General features: G+C 37.5%; 1 protein-coding gene across 3 annotated transcripts in view; it reads right to left on the bottom strand.

Annotated features, from left to right (window-relative positions):
• LOC123306591 (neogenin) overlaps window positions 1–18,256 on the bottom strand; it is an 84,324-nt gene that overhangs the window by 30,404 nt on the left and 35,664 nt on the right. The gene's annotated exons all lie outside the window — the stretch shown is intronic.

Raw genomic sequence — 18,256 nt, 5'->3', positions numbered from 1 at the left:
TCTGAAATTTTCCGCGGAGCTTTTCAGTGGTGTTTCCATCAGGTATTGAGAATAGAACATACTATCAAATTTCATCAAAAATGAATGAAAATTCTTTAGCAGGAATTTTGAATGTCGTATTGAATCTATACAGTAGATTCTTGAGGTCAAAAGAAACACTTTTTTTCTTTACTATTTTTTCCGAATCGGCTCGGTTTTAAAGATACAGGCTGTTGAAAAACCATAAAAAATGTTATTTTTAGTTCTATCTCACAAATGGTTTTATCGAATAAAATGAATTTCGGAATATAGTTTTCCATTTATTTGATGAATATTTTTCGAACACAAGATATAACCCACGTCTTCCAGTTTTTTCATTATGACCATTACGTACCATAAAAATACCAAAAATTCAAAGAACCCAACTCTTGAAACTAAGTTGGATGCTTTCTAATGCATATTTGAACGTTTTGTGAAATAAAAGTATTCGTCATATTTTCTCATATAATGCGCCGTTTTCGAGTAATTTGATGTTCAAAAATTAAAAAGTATGTGTGAAATTTGAAAAATTGGGTACTTTGGCTGAATGCAACTCTGTTTAAAAGATCCACAGATGTGTAGTTCCATACTTTTAGCTGGTTATTCTGAAGAAATTTTGTTTCTTCAGAGGTAGCATAGCTCTTTATTAAAACTTAAAATGGCTATATCTTTTTATCAGGGCCGAACTTGAAAAAATGGTATGGGAAAAAAATGTTTCTTCTGAAGTCAAGAATCCACTGTTAAAATATTTGTACGAGTCAAAGACTCACCCTGTATATTGCTCAATTTTTGAACAAATACGTGAATTCTACAGAAAAAATATTTTTTCAAAGATCTTTTTGAATCTTGGTTGGGGAGTTCAAGTGGATCTTTCCAGACAGGAGGTCCTCAAGTTTTTCCCACTTCTCGCGATCTGTAATTCGAGAGTAAAAACGAAATTCAATCAGTGATCCTGGACGCGAGCAAACTACGCCCTTGGATCCTCAAATATTGCTTTAATCGTTTTCGTATAGTCTACCAGCCCCAGAAACTGTTTGATGTGGAGTAAATGGAAATTTTAGCAGGGGAGGTTGAACGGCGAAATGGATTTTAAATGACGACGGTATACGTTACTCGCTAAAGCAAACGGCGCGGAAAAAAAAAACACCCTTTTACGTGGTTGATAGGTTCGGTGGAGAAGTGAGGTCGGCTTCAGCAAAAATTAATTTTTTGTTCTAATCTCTTTTGCCCATATTCTCGTTACATTTGAACTATTCCATCAACCGGGGAAGTAATTCTTTCCTTCGAGGCATACTTTCGATGAAACAGTTTATGGGAAAAATTGTTTCAAATATTCAGCGAAGCGTGAGAACACTGATCCAGACTGATAATCTGGTTGTTCTATAGACATCTGCCCAGACATGCTCCAAGCAATTCATGTCGGGAGAGCTAGCTGGCTAAACCAGCCTTTCAATAGCATATTATACAACTTTTCACTATCCAGGAGACTACGATTACAGTCCTGATTACAAATTAGAACTCCTTTTGAAACACTCAGTGATCTATTTAGCCGGGATGCTGGATATTTGGGATTCCTCTTAGCATTGATGATCTTTAGCAGCTGTTGTACTGAGCTGCCTATAAGCTAAAGCAACTTAGAGTCATTCGGGGTAACTGAGCGCAGTGGGTAAGTGTGCGCAGTGCGTATATCCTGAATATGCAATGTATGAAAGACGGGTTCATTTGGGTGAAGCAAGGGCGCAGAATCGCCATATTAGTTTTTCATAGGAGTGCGCCGTGCCACGTTTCTTCAACTTTTTATTTGCAGTCAATCAAATTCACTAGTTTTCTTGTTAATTTTTAGCATCTCTGCACATTCTGCCAGGTCCAAGTTCCGAATCCCTCAGTGTTAAACAATATTTTATTCGAACATGGGCATATTAATCTAAATATATAATAAAAAATTTTAGGTTCTCTTAGCTGCTCAACTCTATAAGAACGTCAATTCAAATTTTGGCTTACTGGGGAAAGTGTGCGCGGGTAAGTGTGCGCATAGATTCATTATATGGGCATTAGTTCAGTCAGGAATAAATTATGACATTGTTGATTTTCTTCGTTAAGACTCGATCAATATTGTCCTATTAGTTCAGAAAAATATGAAGAGCCACCAACAGGGGAATGTATCAAGTGTTGTGTTCACCAAGAATTGTGGCACGAACAATAATGCACTGCTTGTAAAAAAGCGCTTCTGTATTGACAATAAACAGCATTTCTCTAATATTGTAACATTTTGATGACATTATTTTGTAATTTGTTTTGATTGTGTGGTTCACTAAGCATTGCGTTCACTTACCCCGTGAGGCGCACACTTACCCGCAATACGGGGCATGTGAACGCACTCCGACTTTCTCTATTAAATTCTTTTTTGCGGAAAGAAAACGTTTTTGTTTGTTTGCTTTTTGATGTTTTCTTATAGATTAGAAAATTCTCTATCTTATGAATATGTTTTAATTTTCCTAGCTTCAACATTTGAAAAAGGATATGGCTTGAAAGGCAAAAGTGCGCACAGTTGCCCCGAATGACTCTATGCGTTAAAACGAGAGAAAAAAAGGTTTAGCAACAAATACTACATAGATTTTCACGCAATCATCGGTAGACTATAGTACAATAGATCAAATTCAGAGAGCAAGTGCTTCATAAAGTGAGAAAAGAAGAGAAAGAGAAAATATTACAGTTTTTCCTGAAAGAACACATTCATAACAGAATGTCCAAATAACTCACCACAAGCCACAAATAGGGAGAAATTTATACGTGACCCCTATCAATACATAATTGTTAAGCAATGAAAATCTAAAGAGATAAGATATGAAAAGCTGACTGGCTGTTGATGCGTTGATTTTCAATCATGTTTGTGTGATAAGAGCAATGCTTCTTCTTGATTTGAGTCTACTGTGCGTCCATTTAATACGCCATTCTCCCATTTCATTCGAACCTTTATTTAACTTTCCCGAAACACACTTTAGGGATTTTCTACGTCCGGTTGAAAACGAATAAACCGATGTGGCGTGTGCGAATCAATGATGCCTGCAAATCGCAAAGGATCCCTAATTCTTCCCCTGGGCTTTGTCCGCCTTCCGTCCATGTGTCAGCGGGAGATGTAGCTCCCTCAGGCTCTCCGTGTCTATTGTGACTATTGTGCAGATCATCGGTTAATACAGAATTATGTCTGTTTCTTCCTTACCTCCCTCGGACACAATGGGGATTGAAGCGAAGGTTCGATATTAGGTCATTTACATCACAATGGTATCGGGAATGGCGAACGCCAAATAGGAAAATGGAGGAAAGGGCGGGAAGAATTGATTTCAAGGTCTCTTCGATCGAAACCAAGCACGACTACAACATTTTTTACCGGAAACAGGCTAATCTTCATTTTGAACATTATTCATAAGATCTGATTTCTGAGGATGACGAAAAAGGAATGAAAATGCCAGTTGGCAAACTTCCCCATGTTGGGCAACGTCCCTTTCGTACCAATTCTTCAACCATCGTATCATTTTTCAATATCGTGACACATTTAAGGCACGAAAGATATCTGTATCACTTCCGGCGTATCTAATTTCTTCTGCCTTAATTAATTATAGGTCTAATCAATTTATAGCACCCAACATTATGCCGAATCGTATTCGTAATACTACCCCTAATGTATGGGGGACGAGGGTTGAGAGAGAGAGACCGATGAGGGTGTCTTAAACCGCAATGAGTTCGTTGAATAATTTATGTCGTTCTGGGGTTTGCAGTATTGGCTAATTTTTTTATTTGATCGATGATCTGAGATAGGAAAAGATTATAGGGCTAGTTTGTAGATTCGACAGTAAATAAATCAATTCTAATCCTTAAAAATGGAGCTAAGTTGATGTTTATAGTGTGTTCTTGATATTTTTTCAATGTTTTGGTTTTTCAGACCGTTGAAACGATCGAAACTAGGAGTATCAAGGGTACTCAAAAAAAATGCTCATTTTCTTCAGAGTAAAATTCAATTTCTTCATATAATAATGTTGTAGAGTCATTCGGGGCAACTGTGCGCACTTTTGCCTTTCAAGTCATACCCTGTTTCAAATGTTGAAGCTAGGAAAATTAAAACAAATTCATAAGATAGAGAATTTTCTAATCTATAAGAAAACATCAAAAAGCAAACAAACAAAAACGTTTTTTTTTCCGTAAAAAAGAATTTAATAGAGAAAGTCGGAGTGCGTTCACATGCCCCGTATTGAGGGTAAGTGTGCGCACCCTCACGGGGTAAGTGAACGCAGTACTTAGTGAACCACACAATCAAAACAAATTACAAAATAATGTCATCAAAATGTTACAATATTAGAGAAATGCTGTTTATTGTCAATACAGAAGCGCCTTTTTACAAGCAGTGCATTATTGTTCGTGCCACAATTCTTGGTGAACACAACACTTGATACATTCCCCTGTTGGTGGCTCTTCATATTTTTCTGAACAAATAGGACAATATTGATCGAGTCTTAACCAAGAAAATCAACAATGTCATAATTTATTCCTCACTGAGCTTATGCCCATATAATGAATCTATGCGCACACTTACCCGCGCACACTTTCCCCAGTAAGCCAAAATTTGAATTGACGTTCTTATAGAGTTGAGCAGCTAAGAGAACCTAAAATTTTTTATTATATATTTAGATTAATATACCCATGATCGAATAAAATATTGTTTAACACTGAAGGACTCAGAACTTGGACCTGGCAGAATGTGCAGAGATGCTAAAAATTAACGAAAAAACTAGTGATTGATTGCAAATAAAAAGTTAAAGAAACGTGGCACGGCGCACTCCTATGAAAAACTAATATGGCGATTCTGCGCCCTTGCTTCACCCAAATGAACCCCTCTTTCATACATTGCATAGTCGAGATATACCCACTGCGCACACTTACCCCCTGCGCTCAGTTACCCCGAATGACTATATTTGAGACTATTCGAACAATTTCAAGCTCGTGTGCGATTCGTAATACTCCAATATATGTATGTGCTGGTCTCTTTATTTCTAAAAAAGAAACAGTAATAAATCGATTAATTCAACATGTATATCAACACCCACGAAACAACGTGATTGTTATAAATTACCACGTCAGTAAAAAAATCATCACGCGGAATGGCATTCATAAATCAAGAAATCTTGAATATGTATGAAGCGTTGAAAAATTGTAGTGTTTCCCATTCAATTATTCATTACGAGCAATGCATTTTTTTCTTTTGATACCATGCGGCATTAACGAAAACATTAATTATTATCTCAAGATCTACAAAGATCGATAAAATCGAATTAATATTTATGTCCTGTTGTTATAACAATTTCATTATGGGTAATTTGTTATTATTCTGATTTTTTCTTTTGTGCCCGCGGTGTTTTGATCGGTATACTGTCAAGGTAATCTTTCGTCATATCAGTTCCAGAGAAACTTTTTCTCAAGATTCATCGTACAAATCTCATGCTGGATAACGTCGCGAAAACAGGCTGATATACAGGATGAGTCTTTGACTCGTACAAATATTTTGACAGTTGATTCTTGGGATCAAAAGCAACACTTTTTTCCTATAGCATTTTTTGTGAGATAGAACTAAAAATTCATTTTTTGTGGTTTTTCTACTGCCTTTATGTTTTAAACCGATCCGATTCGAAAAAAATGATGAAGAATCTGATGTTAAAATATTTGTACGAGACAAAAGCCCAGTTGCAGGAAAGTCCATTAAGATTTGATGCCCTATCAAAATTTAAAGCTGTCATTTTTGAAGGCGAAAATGGAGGATTAAGATTTTAATGAAGTATTAAATTTTAATGGACTTTCCTGCAACTGGACGAAAGACTCTACCTGTATAGAAAGAAATTCTTCAATACGCATCATATTCAACTTTCTCCTTGGTTACGTCATAAATTCATCCCTTCTTTCCCTTTCCATCAAGATAACCAATAAAACATCACTTCATTCTTCATTTCTAACTGATAATAAAACAAAGTATCCAAGGTGCCTTTGGACTATTTTTATTAGCCCTGTAAGGAAGCTAGCGAGGAGATTGGGCTCACTTTCACTTAGATCCAGATACCTTTCAGATCTCACACTCCTTGGAAGATTCCACCAGAGTGTCTCCTTTCTTATAAGCACATTTTCCCATAACACAGAAAGGTAAAACAACCCAGTGTTTGCTCATGAGATCCAGACATTCAATTCGCGAAAATCTAATACAGCCTCCGTAATATCCCTTGCTCATCATCCGTTTTTCCTCACGTCGCGTGATTGCAACCCTTGTCAACCCCAAGGCGACGCGGCGCGGGTAAGCATCCCCTGAACGGATGGCACTCGGTCGAGTTAGTGCATGTAAAATAATTAGCGCGGAAACACTCACGTCGCTGAGGCTTTCTGCACACCCCGTTCCGCACGTGCCCGTCAAAATAATTGATAATTCCTCCAAGGATCGCGTAATGGGGTTGTACTTTTCCTTTGTAGAGTTACGTCTGTGTAGGGTTAACCGCCGATTAAGGGTAGCGAGTAAACGAGCATCTAAAATTGCGATCCAATCATTTCCTTATCAGAATACGCGGAATGCGTATATACGGTTGAAATCTGCGCAGGAAACGCCGGTTGTAAATTTCGGGAATTTATTGCTTTGGGATTGTTATTCGCGGTTGATGCACGAAATGGGGCTTTAAATCATGTCCGTATTAGATAAGGTTTAAAGATACTTTTCGCTATATCCACATCAGGCGATTATATAAAAATAAATGAAAAATTATGATACTTGGAATAAGCAGTCTGAACCTTCGAGTGGAGGTTGTAATTCGTCAACGATTTGGTCAAAAAGTTTAGACCACTTGCACTTATCGCTAGCAGCTCAGAGGATCTACAGATAATATTGGACGCCTAAAAACATATATACGAAGCTTTAGGCCTTAGACTCAATATTGACAATACCAAAATCCTGTAAGTCTGCCAGAAAGCCTTCAACCTGGAGGATGAAACTCTAGAACAGGTCAAGCAGTTCGAATACTTGGGAAGCTTCATAAATACTACGGCTAACCTGGACACGGAAATACACAACCGTATCAATTCTACATCACGGGCATTCTGCGGAAGCTGAAGGACAGAGTGTTTCAAAACCACGACCTCAATCTGAAGACCAAGACAGCTGTTTACAAAGCAGTGTTCCTCCCAACGCTTCTTTAAGGAAGCGGAAGCTGGACGCCCTACAGACGACATATTAAACAGCTTGAACAAACGCAACAAGGTCATCTAAGACAAATAATGCACATCAGATGGTTCTACAAAGTTTCGAATGCAGAAGTCTTGCAACGCGCGAGTTGTACAACAATTGAGACTCAAGTAACGAGGGCACGACTCAGATGGAGGGGCCACTTTCTGAGGATGCAAGACCCAAGACTCCCCAAAATAGCTCTGTATGGCGAATTCACAGAGGGAGCTCGGAAACCAGGAGGCCAGTATAAGCGGTTTAAGGATACACTACATCAATCCCTAAAATCAATTAATGCCATACATAACTGGGAACAATAACTAGCGTTAGACGGATCACAGTGGAGGTCTTTGGTCCACAGTTGTAATGGAGACTCGAGAAGAATACAGCGGCGGCCAGATCTGGTTGGTGACTATCCATGCCCAGAGTGTGGAAGGATTTGTAGGTCACAGTTGGGTCTTTTCAGTCACAGGAGGGCACACAGTCGCAACTAGCCCTAAGAAATTATAGAAATTACTGAAAGCCTTGATGGTCCAAACACAGCTTAATATCTGGTCACAAGTCTGGAGACTCATGGAAAAAAGTGACAGCCTTCGATTCAAATTTGGTTTACTGTGCTAGCACAGATTGCTGGCAGCTAACACCCTTGACTACAGGGACTACTAGCCTGTGTGGGTCATGTTATTACTATGAATAAATTAATAACAACCTAGAAAAGTGTTTGGTGAAGTATTCAAATTAAGGGAAAGTTAAACGTACATCTTACAAAATTCATTTAAACACTACCCTGTACTGATATGTCAACTCAACACTACAGCGTAGCGTTTAAATATTTCTGATGTGTCCACTCATCAGTACAGAGTGGGCAAATTTGGTGATACCGGAATTACAACTTTTTCAACCCAACGAGATAGAGGAAAATACATGGCACATTACGATCGTGTTTTTCAGAGAAACTAATAATGCCATCAACTGCATTACTCTATCTTCTTTTGTTTTCGAGTTATAGGTCCAAATTAAAATTTCAACTATGGTCATTATCTCCGTTTCTGTTTAAGCTAGGATGTTGAAATGAAAGAATTATAGAGATACTATTTTGATAGCAATCCAGTGGCGTACGATGATTATTTCCAACAGGAATATTTGCTGAGCTATAACATAAAGATGTATTTTTTCTTATGAAAACAATAGTTTAAAATGACTCAGACTGGCTGAGGGTGATGTAACTGATGTATGATATATTTCTGAAACGGTAAAAAAAATGACGATTCTTTCCAAGTCATATTAAACTATCGTTTCCATAAGAAAAAGCACAAGTTTATGTTGTAACTCAGCAAATAAAACTGTAGGAAAAAATCATGATACGCCACTGGATTGCTATCAAAAAAGTGTCTGTATAATGTCTTCATTTCAACAACATTTCAAATTTAAATTTTGGCCTATAACTCAAAAACAAAAGAAGATAGAGGAATGCAGTTGCTGGTATTATTAGTTTCTCGAAAAAATACGACATGATTGGTACATTCATTTTTCCCTATCTTGTTGGGTCGTAAAGTTGTAGTTCAGGTATCACCAATTTTGCCAACCCTGTACAGTGTAGTGTTAAAATTAAAATAATTTGCTCGGATTTGGACGTTTTTTAGTATCCTTAACAGGTGATTTCTCTGTGAGAAGTGTTGGTATGGTGGAACCCAATGTTCTGCCTCATCTTCTAACGTCTAATCCTTTTTTCCAACAAGATAAAATATCCAAAAAATCACGTCGATGCCGAAACATCGCCGTCGACAAATACGCCCAGCCCCACCGGTCGTTTTCCACCCTGCTACCGATCCGCAGGCCAGTCGGGACGCGGAAACTCCCCCAGGGACCTCGGGGGCATTGAAATTCAGAAAACTTCGTAACAAACAAACCACCCCCGGGTCTCCAGATTTAATATGACAGCGCTCATGCCGGCTGCCAAAGTGGTCTGAGGGAATTCGCGTACGTAATGAGTTGTTCTGTCGGGACATTTGTTATGCGGAGATTTCCAGTTAGTTTGGGCGTTCAAGAAGAAATTAGATCGCGGTTAGTTATGGAGGAAGAGAGGGATTGGCGAACTTGGTCTTTTCGTCCTTTCAGGTCCTTGCTTTCGGGTTCGGTATCGGAATAGGGTTATGAATTGTAAACAATGTCAAACAAAGATTCGTTATTTCGATAATCTTGCTTGGTGACCATTCCAAGTTAAACACAGAGGTCTATAGTGTATGGGGAGTCCGGAAGAGTTGAACCCCTTTTCACTCTGAAGCCACTAGTAAGCCACAGTAAAGTAAAGTAAATGGTAGCAACTCATTTTTTTGCGAGAAGATATGCTCAAATAGGTAACGTAATAGTAGAGTGATGGTGAGATGAACATTTTGAGTACAGCAATTCTTTTTTTATGAACCGAAAATTGGCTCATGTCTCTCTAACCCATGGGAGAGTTGAACAGGAGGCGAGAGATACTTGACCATATATATTCTTTTGAATGTCAGCAATACATTTTTAGTTATCAAACAATATATCATATGTATGAGTTTTAGCAAAGGTTAGTGTAACGGGGTACCATACAATTTAGAGTATGATACAAGAGCTTAGGGAAAAACCTCAGTAAAAAAACCCTGTCTCCCCGTAAGAAGTGTAGTGATGACAAATTTGTTTACAGAATAAGCTTTTAATACTGAAGGGCTTCCTTTCCATTGACATAAAAATTTCTTTATCCTCTTTCCATTTCGAAATAATATCTGAAGCAAAGAAACAGAGCAGAAAACGAGAAAAAAGGCGAATAATAAAGCCTTCATCCAAACTTATTTCAAGACTTGATGATGACTGAAGAAAAAATAAATAATCATAGGTACATAACTCGTTTCAATTGCATTGGGAGGGATATCATCTCTGCGTCAAAAATCTTCTGCTGATCTTGGTGGAGGATCACCCTCGTCGTTAGAAATGCCTTCAGTACTCAAATTAATAATAGCCAAATCTTGCTTTTGACTGGGAGGGTCTTTCGACCAGGTCCAGTCTTCCAAGTGATGATTCTTCTATTCTTGTTCGAGGAACGCTACAGGACCCTTATATTGGGGAATCATCTCCCCTAGATATACCAGTGGTTATTCGAGTAGAAAATTGAAAAAACGGGGAAGAAATTCAAAAAACTTCTGACACTTTATTGACAATTTGTCAAATATAGGTTATCTATGGTCAAATACTTGACCATAAGTTTGTTTATCGGAAAAATATTGAAAGAAAACAATTTCCAATGACCAACGATTGTCTATGGCAAGGTTTTCATCATCGCAGATGTATCAGCCTATGAAATACATATTTTCTATTTCAGGGTCACTCTTATTTCCGAGATATTTTTTACTTGTTTGAACCTTTGTATTTTTTTTATATTTATTTCTATCATACAATTTTCTTTTTTTGAAGGAAACTATTATCTTAGCTCAGTGCGGGAAACTTGGACCACTGATTATGTCTCCCGATCATAGATAGCATGGGTCAAGTCTCCCGCACTCCCTTTCAGTCTATTCAACAGATGTTTTTTCCAAACTTATACAACTATTTATAAAAAGGCTCATCGTTTGTAAAACAATATTAATCAATACAAACAATAAAACTAACTAACACCACGCACCTATTTTTAAACTTTTCAGACAGTGTAACAAACAAAAATTATTCAATTCCTTACTTCCTAACAACAAAATAACGTTCAACTCTCTCACTCCTGAACTGATCTGATGGCGGCCAAAATGGAGCCGCCACTAGTTGTGCCTTGTTACGAGTATGTCGCAAACTATTTACGATACCGGTAGCGCGAAATTTGAATTGAAATATTTGAGGGGGTTGAAGTCTCCTGCCTGAGCAAGTCTTTAGGTGGCTGTGATTGAGTTAAGATAATAAAATTCGACAAACGTCGTACAAGTAATGAAAAAAAAAACATTGTAACCCAACAATATTAAAAGAAATAATGGGTGAAAAAAGTTTTTTCCGTTCTATACGTCAGACAAACGTCAGTCTTCCATTGTTCCATTGTTGGATGAATCAAGCACTTTTATCAATGACCCAGGCATAGAGTCATCAAACTATCCGTTTCCTCGAGCATTGTGACATTCATAAATCACTTGTGATTAAAGATATTATTAAAAACATGTTGAGATATTTCTGAATTTTTTTTCCCGATCTAACGTTTCAAAAGGGGCAATAGAAAGCTGAAACAAGACGACTCAGAAGTTCAACAGAGGTAATATTCACGAATCTTCTTCTTCTTACTGATGTCCACGATCAGCTCGGGGGTTGCCGGGGGGCGCCAGAACGACGACAGCTCGGCAGTCTTGTTATTTAACCCGTCCGCTTCCGTATAATCCGAATAAATATGAGAGGCGAGGAAAACTCAGGAAATTTATTTTCTACGTGCCTTAAATATCGAGGAAATTTCGACGTATCGGATGTTTTACGAACGGGGTTGATTCAATAAGGAACGCGCCGACTGGGGGTGCACGTCTGGGTGAAAGGGGGTGTTTGGGGACGGAGGGGGCAATCGGCTTCGGGATGATGGATGAAGTAGCGTGCGAGGTTATACATAATTTTTTTTCAATGTTGGATAATGTGGGATTTTGGTCTATATTGGAAAAATAACGCAATGTTAATGATTTAGGGGGTTCACCCTTGTCCTTTTCTGAGGCAATTTATTTATGTATCGATATCTAGTTAGCCTAGACCAGTTCCATGCATGAAAAAAATATTGAGTTACTATAGCAACGAACAATAACTCATTAGGAGTGTCAGTGTGAAGTTTGAGGTCAAAAAAGTAAACCAGAGTTACGCAATGAATTAAAAGAAAGAAGATGTCCACCGAAATAGTGAAAATCGAAAAATTGGAGTATCGAGCCATCATCAAGTACCTGTATTTAAACGGATTAAGAAGTAAGCAGATTTACGAAGATATGCTTAATACCCTTGGTGATCAATGTCCTTCGTATGCGACCGTGAAAAATTGGACTGCAAGCTTCAAAATAGGTCAATTTTCCATTGCATATGATGACCGATCGAGAAGGCCACTTTCTTTGTCAGTCCCCCAAAATATCGATGCAGTTCATGACATGATTTTATGAGATCGTCGAATTGGGCTAAAACGGATATCTGAACCTCTGAATATTCTATACGAACGCGTTCATCATATAGTTCACGTCACTTTGGACATGAGAAAAATTGCTGCGAAATGGATCCCCAAATGTTTAAATGTTGACCAAAAGCGTGCAAGGGTAGAAGCATCGCGTTCGATCTGTGAAAACGATGTAGACTTCTTAAACCGAATTGTTACCATGGATGAGACTTGGGTATATTTCTACGATCCAGAAACAAAGCAACAATCGATTGAATGGCGACACACTGGTTCTCCAAGACCATAAAGTTTCGTGTTTAAAAATCTGCTGGAAAAGTTCTTGCTTCAGTTTTTTGGGATTGCCATGGAGTAATCATGATTGATTTTTTGGATAAGGGTAGAACAATAACCGGATATTACTATTCGACATTACTGACCACTCTACGGGAAAAAATTAAAGAGAAAAGACGCGGAAAGCTATCCAAAGGTGTTTTGTTTTTGCAGGACAACACCCCTGTACACAAATCTCATATTGTCATGTAAAACATTCGCCATTTGCTGATTCCCCAATACTTTCTACGTAAATATTGTAGTCGTTATTTGGATTATAATGTGTAGTCCCTATGAAGGCTTTCCAGTTCCACATCATTGGACTTAATTAACTGGGAAAAGTAATTCTCAACAAATTTCATATAGTTGATTTTTCTCATGAGCTCAGGATTCTACTTTACGGTTGAGAAATTTCCAATCAGTTACGATATAGACCCTGTACGAAATCGCAGTCGAATGTAGGACTCCTATTTTCACGATTCAACACTTACGCAATATGCTTGTGAAATCCCAAACGAACACCTACAACGCCCCTAGCTGAAACGCGTCGTATTTTCAGTTGTCAACTTTCTCGCTCGAAAATCTTCATGCGAGACTCCAAGGAAACGGGTACCATCAAATATTCATCGGCATAAAAAGCCCGGATGCGCCCGTTTATTCGCAATTCCGAAACAGGTAAGCGAGTTTTCCGTATACTCGATAATTTCCATCTATTACCCTGCTCATGAAATATACAAATCGATAATTCACGTTCCATCTGCCGTTTGTAGGGAATTTTCCCAACGGAAGGAGGTAGAACGAGAATTATTACTACTCTGGTAATAGAAAACGAAAATTTAATCTGTTTGAATAGGTAATTTTCCAACAGTTCACTGATAGGGACACATGGTTTTTCTTGATAGTTTGGGAATTCCGTTGCGTTAATTTTGATATTTACAAAATGTTGAGATAACTCAACATTCCATTCTGTGAGAGTATATAGTAAAAGAGGACCTGAATTCTGAAATCATATTTTCATTTATGATGATTCTTGAGGAATCTTGGAAACATTACTTGTGATTTTTCGACAATGGTTGTCCAATAAGCTGATTTTAGGTTTATGCCCAGAATACTCACGTGATAACCATCTACCAATTATGGTGGGTCTTAGTTCCTAAGAACTAAGAAAGAAAAAAGAAATTTTCATTGACAAATTGCGTTCACGTGATTGCTGTCTGATGATTCAATTGGTTTTCTTGTTAGGTCTTATTTCTTAGCAACTCTGCGTAAACCCACCATTACAAAAACGTTTAAAACGATTTAAAAAACTACCGCATTTTCATTCAAAGATTCTTTCTGTTCGGAAAAAGGAGAAAAACTTCCTTACGTGTACAAGGAATTTCCTCCAGTCCCCTGGTAGTTGATCCTGCGTAGGCACAAAGATAATATAGGACGCCTACTAGAGATTTACAGTTCGTTTGGGAAATTTTATGCCCTAACGCTCTGACCCTGAAGTTAGAGGAGATTTATTGATGTTTTACAATTAAACTTTGTTCAAACAAGTCGGTACAGGTTTTTGAACTGAAATTTATGAGGAGTTTCCAATTTGTTTGCCAATATCCATGTTATGATCCAATTGAAAAAAGGGTTTCATTCGTGGAATCCTCATTTCTCAACATTCAGCATGTCCAGTGAATTTCAAGAGATGAAGAATCCAGCCTGTTTTTTCATAGAAATATCTGAAACAGATTGAAAACCAAACTTTACAAGACCCAACATAACAAATCAATATCAAAGAAAAACCTGGAATGAAAATATTTGTCAACTGGAGTTGTGTTATTTTGGGTCGTGTCATCTTAGGGTCATATACATGTTGTGTTTTGCCATGATACTGGGTCTTCCAAGAATATTTTCTGTGTGAAACTACCTCGAACTAATCATATCCATGAAGAAACCAAGAATATAAAATAAGTTTTGGAAAGGTAGGTAGAGTATACTGCATTCACATTTATTTTAGCAGTCGGTTGGTCATGAAATAATTTTCTCAAGTTTTTGTAACTAGAACGGAGTAAGGTTGGCACTCATGAAATGTCGCTTAGGTCATAATGCCGTTGCCACAACTAATATCAATTTTTATTACGAAAATGCCGAAAGTGATTGAAAAAAAAGAACAAGGTTTCAGAAAGTGCTATTTAGAATTCAGGTCTGCTCATTCAAATAGTTATACCCTGATATTCTAAAATTCACATTACGTCAGACGGTAGCAAACATATTAAATGTAAGAAAATTTATATAATGTTTCATCTGAATCTAAACGACTTATATTTCAGCTGAATATTTCCACAATCAGAAAGATTGTGAATGAAGAGGATGATAAAGAATTTCCTTCTATTGGGAGACCCAAAAAAGTGGTGGCATTTGAGAATTTTATGTTTGAGTAAATTAATGCGGTAAGTTTACTACAGGATTTTCGATGAATGTCATCGTAGAATAAGTTCCCGAAAATTGATTTTTCTATTTTTCATTTGACTTGTCCTATACATTGCAAATGTCTTAAGGTACCAATAAATACCTAATTAGTATTATATCAATGTATTAAAATGAACAGCCATAAATACGCGCCAGTTGTCCTGTTAATTGTTTATTCATCTTGACTTGAAACTTCCTTTAATTCCTTTTACATATATCGTGCAAGATGATTTGAAGAATTTAACATTCTTGTAATTAACTGTTAATTCCTTAGGGAGATACCCATTCCCAACCACTGCAACATACGCATTTCATCTTCGGGTTGATATTTTTGAAATCTACAACTGATGTAACGTATTTAAACTTTAGCCAAAGAAGATAACGAACATTAACTGTCCTCAAGCTAGTGCATATTATGATATTATACTGATCTCTTGTATTTTCCATGCAAATAACTGGATTTGGTATGCCTTCAATCAGTTTGTATAAACTCCAATTATGTTCATCACATATTTTCCGAAGAGATTCGACATTGTGATAAAGTACGTAATAACAGAAACTTTTACGTAGAACGGGCATTGGTTGGCGTTGATTTAAAACCCAAAAATGTTTTGACAAGCGTCATAACCACACATTTTCGTACTTTACAGAGTGAAATGTGTCGAATTTCCATGGCCAACCGACTGCTAAAATAAAAGTGAATGGAGTATACAAGTGTATATGAATAGCAACAAAGTTCACCACATTTCAGCCTGACAATATTTCAACTTTCGAAACCCGACGACGCGATCAGCGAAGCAATCATAAGTAGAAAATCCAATCAACAATTCGACCTCGTCGTTTTCACCGCCACCCCATCGACTCCCGTAATTAAACTCCTGGAAACTTTCCAGGCGATTTCTACCGAAAAAAAAAGTCAGCTGGATACGAAAAATCGATGCCGAATAAGAAAGAATTATTCGAGCGTAATTTTTTACCCCATTTGTATTCGGTCTCTGGGCGATTATCGGGTGAAAAACGAATCCGTATCCCCCTGAAAATTCGGAGGGTTCCGAATGAGATTCGCGAATAAGGCTGCATTTAATTCGGGGAGATTTATATATCGCAAGATCTCAAGCTACGTCTACATATCGCTGAAATGTTGCTATTTAGTAATGGGCCCGTTCTTCCGATTAAAATAAAAAATTGTGTATTCGATCAATTTCTTATGATTACTGCCATGAATTCGAGCGTTTCCGAGCTTCCTATCGCCTGCAACATGCGGTTCCTAAGGAGTGAGAGTTTGGGGCAATTACATACTAGGATGTATTGATATCTAGTTAGCCTAGACCAGTTCCATGCATAAAAAAAATATTGCGTTACTATAGCAACAAACAAAAGCTCATTAGAAGTATCAGTGTTAAGTTTAAGGTCAAAAAAGTAAACCAGAGTTACGCAATAAATTAAAAGAAAGAAGATGTCCCCCGAAATTGTGAAAATCGAAAAATTGGAGTATCGAGCCATCATCAAGTACCTGTATTTAAAAGGATTAAGAGGTAAGCAGATTTACGAAAATATGCTTAATACCCTAAGTGATCAATGTCCTTCGTCTGCGACTGTGAAAAATTTGACTGCAAGCTTCAAAAGAGGTGAATTTTCCATTGAAGATGATGACCGATCGGGGAGGCCAGTTTCTGTGTCAGTCCCCGAAAATATCGATGCAGTTTGACATGATTTTATCAGACCGTCGAATTGGGCTAAAACTGATATCTGAAGCCACTGAATATTTCATACGAACGTGTTCATCATATCGTTCACGTCAATTTGGAAATGAGAAAAATTGCTGCAAAATGGATCCCCAAATGTTTGAATGCTGACCAAAAGCGTGCAAGGGTAGAAGCATCGCGTTCGATCTGTGCTCGATTTGAAAACGATGTAGACTTCTTGAACCGACTTGTTACCATGGATGAGACTTGGGTACATTTCAACAATCCAGAAACAAAGCAACAATCGATGGAATGGCGACACTCTGGTTCTCCAAGACCTACAAAGTTTCGTGTCCAAAAATCTGCTGAAAAAGTTCTTGCTTCAGTTTTTTGGGATTGCCATGGAGCAATCATAATTGATTTTTTGGATAAGGGTAGAAAAATAACCGGAGATTACTATTCGATATTACTGACCACTCTACGGGAAAAATTTAAAGAGAAAAGACGTGGAAAGCTATCCAAAGGTGTTTTGTTTTTGCAGGATAACAACCCTGCACACAGATCTCATGTTGCCAAAGCAAAAAATTCGTGATTTTACACCCCCCTTATTCACCAAATTTGGTTCCATCCGACTATCATCTCTTTCCTCAACTGAAAAAAAGTTTAAAAGGTCGTAAATTTTCTTGCTACGAGGAGGTAATAAAAGCTGTGGAGGTCTAGTTTGCAGAGCAAGAAGTAACTTTTTTTTGAAAGGTCTAGAGAAGTTGCAGGTTCGCTGTAATAAATGTATCCAATTAAGGGGAGAATATGTTGAGTAATAAAATATTTTGTTTGGTTCTATGGTAGGCTAAGAATTTCTCAATATATCCTCGTACATGCTGCCACCTTGACTCTGAGGGAGGAAAGTGAATTGAGTTGGATCACGCTTCTTGCCAGATGGAGCTAGGGTATATTTTTGCACCGTAGTGACCGTTGGCAACGAATAAGGGTGATTTTTGTCGAGGTGGGAGTTTTGTTGCTTTGAATAGGTCAAATTAGGTCAAATAAAACCGAAACTATGGCATCTATTTTTCCTCGACTGAGTGATCTTTCTATTAATACACTCCTGGACAAAAAAAACCGAACTGAATTTTTTTTTAAGGTGTGCATCGATTTTGATCATTTTGATGTCTTTTTGTAGCCTATTTCATCTAGTTTATCGCCTGATGTCGAGTCTGCAGGAATTTCAATTGAATTTGATGGCATACAGGGTAGAACTGAGATGTGCTAAACACCCTATGAAGGTAACTAGTGAGGCAAAATAGTTTCATCTTTCAATTTCGATAGAATTTATGTGATTTTTTTATCAGTGTCAGTGTAACAGCGTTACACTGACGAGAATTTTTTTCACAGTTTCCTTTTGATTAGTCA

Source organism: Coccinella septempunctata, chromosome 2 (genome assembly GCF_907165205.1).
Source record: "Coccinella septempunctata chromosome 2, icCocSept1.1, whole genome shotgun sequence".
NCBI classification, from domain to species: Eukaryota; Metazoa; Arthropoda; class Insecta; order Coleoptera; family Coccinellidae; genus Coccinella; species Coccinella septempunctata.
Note: the sequence above shows the minus strand (reverse complement) of the source record. Positions and strands in the feature narration are given on the sequence as shown.